At 38.9% G+C, this 10,647-nt stretch overlaps 1 long non-coding RNA gene across 1 annotated transcript; it reads right to left on the reverse strand.

The window, feature by feature from the left end:
• Positions 1 to 2,593: 2,593 nt before the first annotated feature.
• Positions 2,594 to 10,647, reverse strand: LOC121104256. Its single transcript, XR_005836538.1, has 2 exons — positions 10,318 to 10,647; positions 2,594 to 3,567 (listed from the first exon to the last, which is right to left on the reverse strand). It is a non-coding gene; the product is annotated as an uncharacterized LOC121104256 (long non-coding RNA).

A 10,647-nucleotide genomic window follows, 5' to 3' on the forward strand; every position in this document is an offset into this window, starting at 1 on the left:
TCTTGTGCTGTAGCTTACCAAGACTCTGAATCTAATGATCACTGTCAAGTCTAAGTACAGCTTTTCATCATGGTATGACTTTAGGTGGCAACAGTGAACAGTGAGCAGGGAGACTGTTTCACTCCCTACTCTGTGGCATATGGTAATCATTTAAAAAGCATTTGATAAATAAGTAATTAAATGAAAAGATAATGAATGTAATAAGCACCCTAGGCTTAATAAGATAAATATTACTTTATCTACATATATGACATAAAAATAAAGATACCAAAAACTATTATTCGGAGGAGCCCATTTGTGGCAGAATTCTTCCTATATTTTGTTCACCTTGTTATTTGCAGTCTCTTTCTAACATCTGACATTTTCTTGACATGTTTCTTATTTTGTTGACTTTGTCATTCAAAAGAGAAAATAGAGCTCAGCATCCATCTTTTGAATTGCACAGAGAGTAAAAACACCCTGGGCCAAGACAACAATGCAACGGGATATAAAAATCCTGAGGAGGAACTGGAAGTTAAGAAAGGGAGAAAACTGACAACAAATGGAGGGAAGAAAACACACACTCTCTTTGGGAAATTAGAAAATATTGCAACATTCACCTTCAGAGTAATGAGCTCATTGACTATTTTGGTTCGGAAATTGAAATGACATTTACATAGCGCCCCCCCCCACCAGACAATAGATAAAATGTTTCATTTCCATTGACAAGTGACTTATTTTCTGAGAAAATGTAAACAGGAGGAAAACAGCTTAAACAATCACTATGCCTATAAATTAGTAGCTGTCTTTCCTTTTTGACCATAGGAGGAAAACACAGCACTTCACTGGCAGAAGTAGTGTATATCTCATTCAATTCCTTAAGCTTCAGAAGAGAAAGCAATGACATACAGCGGTCCAGCTGCTTGCCCAAGTTAAGTGAAACTGTATCTACTGACTTCTAGTGAGATGGTCTTTTCAAGATTTATCTGATAGAATTCTTTAAAAATGGCTAGACTTCCAGCTTCAATATCATTATTGTAGAGAAAGGCAAAGGCAGCTATGGAAATGTGCCCATGAAGGAAGTACAGATCAATGGCCTGGGATGGGTGTGGAGAGATTTCGGATAATGGTGGCAAAATGATGTCATATGAATCTTCCCACAGATAAAAGTTATAAAGTTAGACACATTAAAAACAAAACAAAACAAACTAAAGGTATAAGGAAGTATGTAAGTGCAAACAAAAGCCAAGGGAAATTATATTCTCAAAAACTTGTCATTACAAAGGCCTGAATAGGCTCCAAAGACCATCTACAGAGAAGAGAAATATTCAGCCTAACCAGCTCCAGAATGGAGAGGAAGGTGCTCAGTGTCAGAGCAGCAGAGGATTTAAAAGGCCAATCTGAGAGGTGTGCAGAAGTGCCAAGACCCAATCTTTGCATGTTAAGATCTGCAGAAATCGCTCACTGACCACCAAACTGTAAGTGTGCAAAGCAGAGCCCTGAGCGTCTGGCAAACAAAGCAGGGAAAGGCCAAACTGAAATATCGTGTTGAAAAACAGATTTATCAGGTGAGATTTGTGACTTTACTGCTTTTTTAACCAAGTGCATTCTCTGCCTCACATGCCAATCAGCCTTACTGATTTGAAATATCAAAGAAGAGAGTCTGATGCTGGCAGAGCATCCAGAAATTTGAGTCTTCAGAAGCACAGTAGCCATGATCTGTGAGCCTAAAATTGTGAAATACATTTTTCCTGAATCGTCAGCTTATCGCCATGCCATCATAGTGAAGACCTTCAGGGAATCAGGCTAGAAAAAAGCAGCAGCTCTTTGCTATGAGGAACAAACAAGGTTATCAGCTGCTGCATTCCACTGCAAAGAGTGAAGTTACAGTTTGAATCCAAGAAAATTAACTGACTGCTGTAACAACAACAAAACCCCAGAGGAACATAACAGAATCCAAAGTTGCTACAAAAATTACCTACAATGTCCAGTTTTCACTGACTATTATTACATATGCAAAGAAAGAGTCAAGTGTAATCTTTAATCTTAAAAAAATAAACACAAGTCAAGTGCGACCCTACTTCCAGTTGGCCAGATGATGGCTCTGTCAAATACTTCGGAGTAGCTATTTCGTATTCAAAAAATTAAGAACACGTATTTGAAAATAATCAAAGAAAATAATGGTCTAAAAGAGTGAATGGAAATGAAAATATATGAAAATGGAAATTCTGTAATATAAACATTGAAATGAAAAATTCACTAGATGCGATTAACATCTGAATGAAAGTGGTAGAAAAAATAACTTGTGAAACTTATAAGATCAAAAGAAATTGCTCAATCTCAAGAACAGAAAGAAACAATGTACTAAAGAAAAATAAATAGTAAATAAGCAAATAGAAAAATATCCTTCTGGGATAATACCAAGCAGCCTAACGCATATGCAATTAAAGTTCCAGGAGAGGGGAGAGAGACAGGTATAGAAAAATATTTGAAGAAATAATGGCTAAACACTTCACAGATTGGTAGACAATCTTAACTTTCAGATCCAAGAAACTCAACAAATCAAAGCAAACACTACATATACACACAAAGAATAAATACAAAGAAAACCACATTGGAGTCAAACTAAAAAATAAAGAAAACTAAAAAATAAAGGAAAAAAAATCTTGGAAAGCACCTAGAGAAAAGTAACACAAAACATATACAAGAACAATGATACAATTACTAGCTTTTTGTCATAGTAAAAGGAGTCCGGAACCATATTCAAAGTGCCGAAGAATCTTTTTCCAGAAAAATTATCCTTAAAAAACAAAACAAATACAGATATTTTCAGATAAACTAACCACGAGGAAATTCATCTCTAGCTGATCTAGTCTTTAAAAAAAAAAAAAAAAGTTTTTTTTTTTTTAAAAAAAAAAAGGTTCCTCAGGCTAAAAGAGTTGTTCTCTGACTATAAGAGAATCGTTACAAATAAATACAATATGGTATTTAGAAAAGCCCCCAAGATATGTAAGTTAAGCAAGTCACTTCTGCACAACCTATATGGGTCAAACAAGAAATCACAAAAGAGGTTAGAAATTAAATTGAACTAAATGATACAGAAAACGTTACCTGAGTTGGGTTGTTGGGCCCCACGAGGATGAAACCAGTGCCAAAAATTAAAGGTTCAGGCAAGACTTTATCGGGACAAGAGCTCCAGCTGAAGGCAGACGCAGCACCAACAGAGTTGTGACGAACGGGAGGTCCCACCTGTGTGGAGAAATCTCTCACTCCCCTTCCCACTCCCTGCTATTATGTTAATAAGGAAAAGGGGGGGAAGTGCTTCATCCTGATTGGTTGGAAGAGCCTCGTCCTGATTGGTCTATATTGGCAGGTAATTCAGGCAGCTCATTGGTGCTTTTTGGACCCGGAGTCCTCCGTTCTTTGTCCGTGTTGTATATGGGGCCACGTTCTGGTTCTGCTTTGCAGGCGTAGCGGTGTAACAATAACATCCAATGGAACGTGCCCCGGCGCATAATGTTTTTCACCTGGGGCTTGTTCCCATGCTCCCTGTCTCAAAAACAGCAAAATCAGATGTGTGGAATTCAGCTGAAACAGAAAAAAACAATAGCTTTATATGTTTCTATTACCAAAAAAAAAAGGGTCTAGAACAAAAATCTAAGTGTCTGCCTTAGGAAGATAAGAAATGAACACAATGAAGCAGGAGGAAGGAAAGAAGGAACAAAGGGAGGGAGGGAAGAAGGAAGGTTGGTTATAATTGCTTTAAAATCCAGTCTGGTTCATCTCGGAGGTTCCATCTGTGAATCTGTTGATTACTTTCCCTTGAGGATTTCTCATGGTGTCCTGGTTCTTTGTATGTTGAATATTTTTGGATTGTATCCTGGACATTTTGAATATTATGTTATGAGACATGAGACACTGAGGCCTGTAACAATCCACCAGAGAATTTGGATTTGTGGCATAGGTGGTGGTGGTGGTTTCAGAAGGCAGTTTACCCTAGTTAAGTTGAACCTTGAAATTCTATCTTAACTTCCGTGGGTAGAATTCCAAGGTAAGCTCAGCTTTCAAAGCCTATGCTAGGAGGCTTTTGGTCTGTCCCAGACGCACAGCTGAGGGGGGACTTGGGTCAGTTCAAAGGCAGAATTGGAGCCTTCCTCAGTTCCCTTCATGTGGCAACTTGCCACATATTCTCAGACTTCAAGGGCTCCCTTTCCTATTCCTCTGGCTTGAATATTGTCTTGTTTGGTTTTGCATTTTGTTGTTTTGTTTCGTTTTGCTTTTGGCGTTTCAGCTACTTCCCTGCGGCAGTTACGCCCAATTGGGGCTGCCGTGAGAGCAAGGGCTGCTTTTCCTGGTCCTCTGGCTAGAAAGACAGAATTTCTCTCTCTGGAACTTGCTCCCTGTCCCGAATGCACAGCTGCACGCTGAAGCTGCCCTTGCTCGGGGCACAAAGATAAAAGAGGGGGAAACAATCAGGAATCTCACCCTATATAAGGGTCATTTTTCAAATTTTCTAGGATAAGCGCAAGCATTACTTACAGATTTAGGAATGAACGTAAAACCATACAAAGAGTCTGTGCATTACATTTTCTAAAGCTGCTTGGAATAAAAGTTGTTTTACAGAATTTCAGCCCAGCGTAATTGAAAGACACGGAATACAGTCACTCCTGTGTATGTTGCCGTTGCTTATATGTATTTGGCTCCTTATTAGAACATAAACTATTTTTTTTTAGATTTTATTTATTTATTTATTTGATAGAGGGAGAGAGCACAAGCTGGGGGAGAGGCAGAGGGAGAGGGAGAAGCAGGCTCTCCGATGAGCAGGGAGCCTGCCGTGAGGCTCGATCCCAGGACCCTGGGACCATGACCTGAGCTGGAGGCAGATGCTTCATGGACTGAGCCACCCAGGCGCCCCAGAACATATGCTTATTGCCAGAAACTGCATCTTACTCATCTTTGCTTCTGTCCACCAGGTTTAGCACTACATACAACCCATAGTAAATGTTAAATTGTCCTGAATTTGATTATCTGTTATTAGAAAGGCACTCTCTAGGGGCTCCTGGGTGGCTCACTTGGTTAAAGGGTGGACTCTTGGTTTCAGCTCAGGTCACAATCTCAGGTTCACACTCAGTGCGGGGTCCGCTGGAGATTCCCTCTCTCGCTCTCCCTCTGTCCCTTCCTCCTAGCTCGTGCACGCTTGTGCTCTCCCTCTCAGAAATAAATAAATCTTAAAAAGAAAAGAGACTCTTTCTGAAACCCTCTCTGCTCTAATAGCTGACCATGTGCTTTTTTCTACATTCTTCCACCCCCACCCTTCACTATTTAATTCAAAATCCTCTAGTGAGTTAAAGAGGAACTGAGTTGAAAACAAAAGACTCTAAATATTTAATAATAGTAGTAGCTTGAAGAGGAAGAATTAATTCTGTCAGTGGTATGTCAAATGGAATTTAAAAAATTATTTTTGTAAGAAAGTAGCAGTATTCATACTGTTACTGACCCTTCTAAAGAACCTTTCCAAAAGGCAAGAGATTATGTCTAGACCTTGAAAAAACAAATTATCAATGTCCATGGGCATATGAAATTAAAGATACTGATCACTGGGATAAATTTTAACATATGGAAAGACTGATGCGGTGACACCTGCATGTAATTAGCCCTAGATCACACACTTTACTCATTTTGAGAAAGTACTTATTTGATGGAAAATAATTCTAAAAGTGATTAGCAAAAATGTATGAAAAGATGAGTTCTATTATTTGGTTCTTGTTTTTTGGTTTTATTCATACAAAAAACACAGTAATTAATAAATCAGGTTCTGAATGCAGAAAATTGAAGAAAGTCTTAAGAGTTGCTAGTATTGCATAATAATGAGAACAGTCACCATCTGCCACTATGCTATCACTCACGGTTTTAGTAAAATTGGTTTTTTACTAATATTACACAATTAATGTTGAAATTATAATTTTTTTTTAAAGATTTTATTTATTTATTTGACAGAGATAGAGGCAGCCAGCGAGAGAGGGAACACAAGCAGGGGGAGTGGGAGAGGAAGAAGCAGGCTCATAGCGAAAGAGCCTGATGTGGGGCTCGATCCCAGAACGCCGGGATCACGCCCTGAGCCGAAGGCAGACGCTTAACCGCTGTGCCACCCAGGCGCCCCTGAAATTATAATTTTTTAAAAGAGTATAATGATCCCAAGTTCCATCATCCTAACACAACTATGAACATTTTGAATTTTCTTGAAATCATTTTTTTCTGGGCATCTGCTCCTTATTTAGCCTTAATGGGCCTACACAATTTACACCACACTTTCCTTTTTTCTAAGCCTGACCATGATGCCATATTGTCTTCGTAACGTTAATTTTGACTGGTACTTAACATGCTGAAAAGAGATGGCACCGTGGTTATTGCAAATGATTTTTTGGTGGATTATTAGACTCTCCTCAGTTTTTACTCAATTAAATAATACTTTATAAAAATTATATCTATGTTATTTTCCATTTTTAAAAATAATTTCCTTAGTGGGAATTTTCAGAAGTAGAATTGATGTTTTAAAATTAAAATTCTTTTTTATGTTTTTTGAACAATATTATTTAATTACTCTTCCAAAATGTTGCCTTTTGTTAGCAATGAATAAAATTACTTTCTTTACTGAGCTTTTTAATCATTTAGTGGTATCTTTTTGAGGGTGATTAATTTAATAAAGAGTAAATGGCATGTTGGTGTTACTGTGCATTTCTTTGATTACTTATTAGGGTTAAATTTTTCATGTTTTTATTGCATTGTGTTTTGAAGATTGTTTTTTATGCCCTTTGTTCTTAGGAATGAGCTTCTTATAGATCTGTCCGATGTTAAGCAACAAAGAAGTATTTGCAATCATTTTTTAATAATTAAGGGAACAACTTCTTAAAGCCCTTATCATCTTATTTTTAGCAATCCTACTTTTTGCACATGGAAACCAGTGGTTTTTTTTTAAGTCTAGTTGCCGAACATAACTGAGCATAGAGACTAGACTCTCTATACTATCTCATTTAATTCTTTTTGTCAGTCCTATAAAATAGGGACTATAATTTATTGCCACCATAGAGGCGACTGGAGAGAATTTTAAAGAGGGTAAGTTACCAAAGGTCATACATTTGGTTACTGCTGAAGTCAAAACCAGACCCACACCCCCATGTACTTTAACCACGACAAACCATCAAATACGGGATATGTTTATAAAAACTATCTGTCTCACAGCTGTCAGAGAATGATCTGATTCGTACTGTCTCATTTCTGAGCTTCAGCTTTAGCCTTGTGACCGGAAAATACCCAGAGAGCAGTATAAAATTTACCTCTCCACGTGACTAAAGAGCTGGGATTGTAGAGATATTTTCCTCGTGATCTGTGTGAATTGACAGACGGGACCATGATGGTGTAGGACCTGGGCCTTCCACTGATCCTCGGTCTTCCACTTATCCACTGAGTGACCACGGGAAGTTATTTAGGTTCTCAGAATCACAATGCCCACATTTTTTGAAAGCAGCATTTACAAAGCTTTCCTTGGATTAGATGATATTATATGCGTATCGGACCTGATAGAATGCTGAGTACATAACAGGTGCTCAATAGAGAGTTGCTGTGTTTTGTTCGTTTGCAAGACTTGATTGAGATGTGCAGTGTGCCCAATGGCTCCAAATGATTTGCTCACACTCTATCATTCCCGAGAGTTACCAAACCACTTAATTCTTGCCAAGACTTTAATTGGAAGAAAACTACCCATTTCAGAACTTCTAACAAGTACGTATACATTGGAAACTTTCCAGTGTAAACTAACTTACTCTTAGGGCATCACTGGACGATTTCGTGTCCTCCAATATCTCTGTACCTTGACTATTCATTGTGTAAATTCTTGCAATAGGCTTAAATAACTGATTGAGGGAAAGAATAAAGAACTTTTTACCATTGACAAGATTCTGACTCCCACAAGCCTAACGACCTCTCTGAAAAGTACTCTTCTGGACTCTGGCTCCTGTCTCTCAAAACAATTAGCCACAGTCTTGATGTTTGTTTCTGCACATTACCAATAGGTTTTATCTTCAAAGTAAGTATGAATAGTGGATTATTACTTTTTAATCCAACACTGACACAGGCATCATTATAAGATATCAGTACTTCCTTGGAAGCAGTTTGTTTTGTAGAGTCCATTATAGTTTAATTCTTTCTGATTCATGATTTCATTTAAGGGGATTCTCAATGAAACATGTCCTGTTTGCTCATTATTCTATTGCTTTCTATGGGTGGATTGTAAGCCATTTGGTCTTTCTCACACAATTACAGTCTTTCTCTTGGAATAACTAGAATTAGTGCATTTATTACCTTCAAGAAGAGTATAATTTCCAAAAAAGTTCACACGTCAGAGCTGTAGTGACTTTACCTAATTTCCTTCATTCACTAAAGGTGGTGGAAAGAATACTTGGGGTCTGCAGAGAATAAATAGGTTAAATAGATATTCAAAGCTGACTATTTTTGAATGACACAAAGATTTCATTATTTTAAACTGCTTTGCAGTACCTCCTATATGGTGATTATTGTCTTTGGGCTTTAACAATCCAATGCTCACCTAATTAAAATGGCAGTGCTAATTCTTATTCAGGCTGCGTGGCATTTCTCTTCCTACTGTGATGGATAAATCATTTGGAGGACATAACCCTTAACAACCTTTAACAAGACCTCACACTGTAATCTGTCAGGATTATTCCCTGAATATAGTTCTTCCTTCTTCTGCTGCTGAACATTTATATAGCAATGAAATGTTAATAACTCCTAAGAGAGTTGGCCGGATTTTATTATATTTTAGAAGGAACAATTATTTCTCAGAGAGCCCAAGATTTAAATGGGATGGTCTATCCAAGGACCTCAACCTCAAAGACTTTTCTAGAAGTAGAATGATCCAGAAAAGCCATTTTGGATAGTCTTTGAAAACTTCATTTTTTCTCAAGAAACTGCACTGATGCCAATGACATATGGCTGGAATGTCCTTACTTATATTAAACATGTGACTGCCCTGAATTTGCTTATCACCTCATGAAACACACATGGCTCTGTTCTTGACCATGGTATGATTACATGTTATCTAGCGCATCTGATCATAACATTTTGCACATGGCAATCTAGCTACTGTGCACCAGAGTTGACAGGGGTAAGCCTTGCAATTCCCATCTGCTACAGTGCCAAGTTCACTCTTTGTGTATAGACTTCACATTTGTATTTTGTTTTTTTTTTAAGATTTTATTTATTTATTTGACAGAGAGAGACAGAGAGCGAGGGAACACAAGCAAGGAGAGTGGGAGAGGGAGAAGCAGGCTCCCCACCGAGCAGGGAGCCCGATGCAGGGCTCGATCCCAGGACCCTGGGATCATGACCTGAGGCAAAGGCAGTTGCTTAAAGACTGAGCCACCCAGGCACCCCTCACATTGGGTTTTATCTCATCTGTCTGTTTCTGTTCTTGATTTGATTCCGACCAGAGCCAAGTGTAAGAACTTCCCTTGATCTACATCCGTGCCTACTACGGTCGCATAGACTCCACTTTATACCCTGTACTGCAGGGTTTTAAAATTTCACTAACTATTAGAAGAAATTTTAGAAGAAGAATTTATGTGCTAGGTGGTAATTTACTAGTGATTCTCTCTTTCCAGAAGCTTCTTAATTTCTAAAATGACTTGTTAGCTGCTTGACTATGTACTATTCGCTCAGTGTGTTTTTTAAACGTGGATGTAGGACAAATATTTATATTACTCAGATCTCTTCTTTCTTTCCGTGTGAGTTTTGAGATTTCTTTCTGATCGTAGGGTTACGAGAATATGTCCTTCATATAAATTCAGTCTCAGTCTAAAATCTAAATATGTGTATGTACTCAAGTTTACATGCCCACGCGTTTTGGTCACTCCATAGAAGGAGGTGGGCTTACACCCAATATCTGGTTTAAATGTTGAGACTGCTGAAGCCACACACATCAAGAGAGTAGGAAAAGGTTTGTTACATAATGAGAGTTTTGGAGAGAGCAGGCTGCCTCCCAAGCCGTCCAAAAGTGATTCGAGAGGGAGACTAGCTGGGGGGGGGCTTGTGCTGTTTAGAGCCGGGGCTGCAGCGAGGACTCCTGTTGGAGGCTTGAACCTCCGGCCCGAGCAGAAGGAGGGAGCACCAGCCTTTCTTACCGACTCGCCCAGACGCCAGGCAAAGGAGGGGAAAGGAGCAGGGAGGCCTAAAAGCCCTCAGTAGGCAAATATCAAAAAATGGCGTCAGACTCTTAAAACAATACTACCCCCGCATACACAGCACAGATTTGAATACACTTACCTGCACATGCTGCCTCCTTTATCAAATCTTCCGACAGGATTTCTGTGCCTGCGAGGACTTAGGTTTCTGTGTCACGCCTGGCTCATGATTCCTGCTCCTTTGCGCTTCCGACTTGCGTCTCCTCTCCCACGGCTGTTTATGTCTTTGCGCTTGGGTTGATCAAGACGCGGAATTCAGTCCTTCTACATGACCGGAAAAGCAACTAAAACAAAAATGTCTCACTCACACAAGACATTTGTATTTGTGGCATGCTATTCTACAGTCTGATCGTCGGAGGGACGAGAACCATCGGGAGATGACCATCCCCATTGATAGGATTTGCCACGTTTC

Source organism: Ursus maritimus, unplaced genomic scaffold (genome assembly GCF_017311325.1).
Source record: "Ursus maritimus isolate PB19 unplaced genomic scaffold, ASM1731132v1 scaffold_20, whole genome shotgun sequence".
In the NCBI taxonomy this organism is placed as follows: Eukaryota; Metazoa; Chordata; class Mammalia; order Carnivora; family Ursidae; genus Ursus; species Ursus maritimus.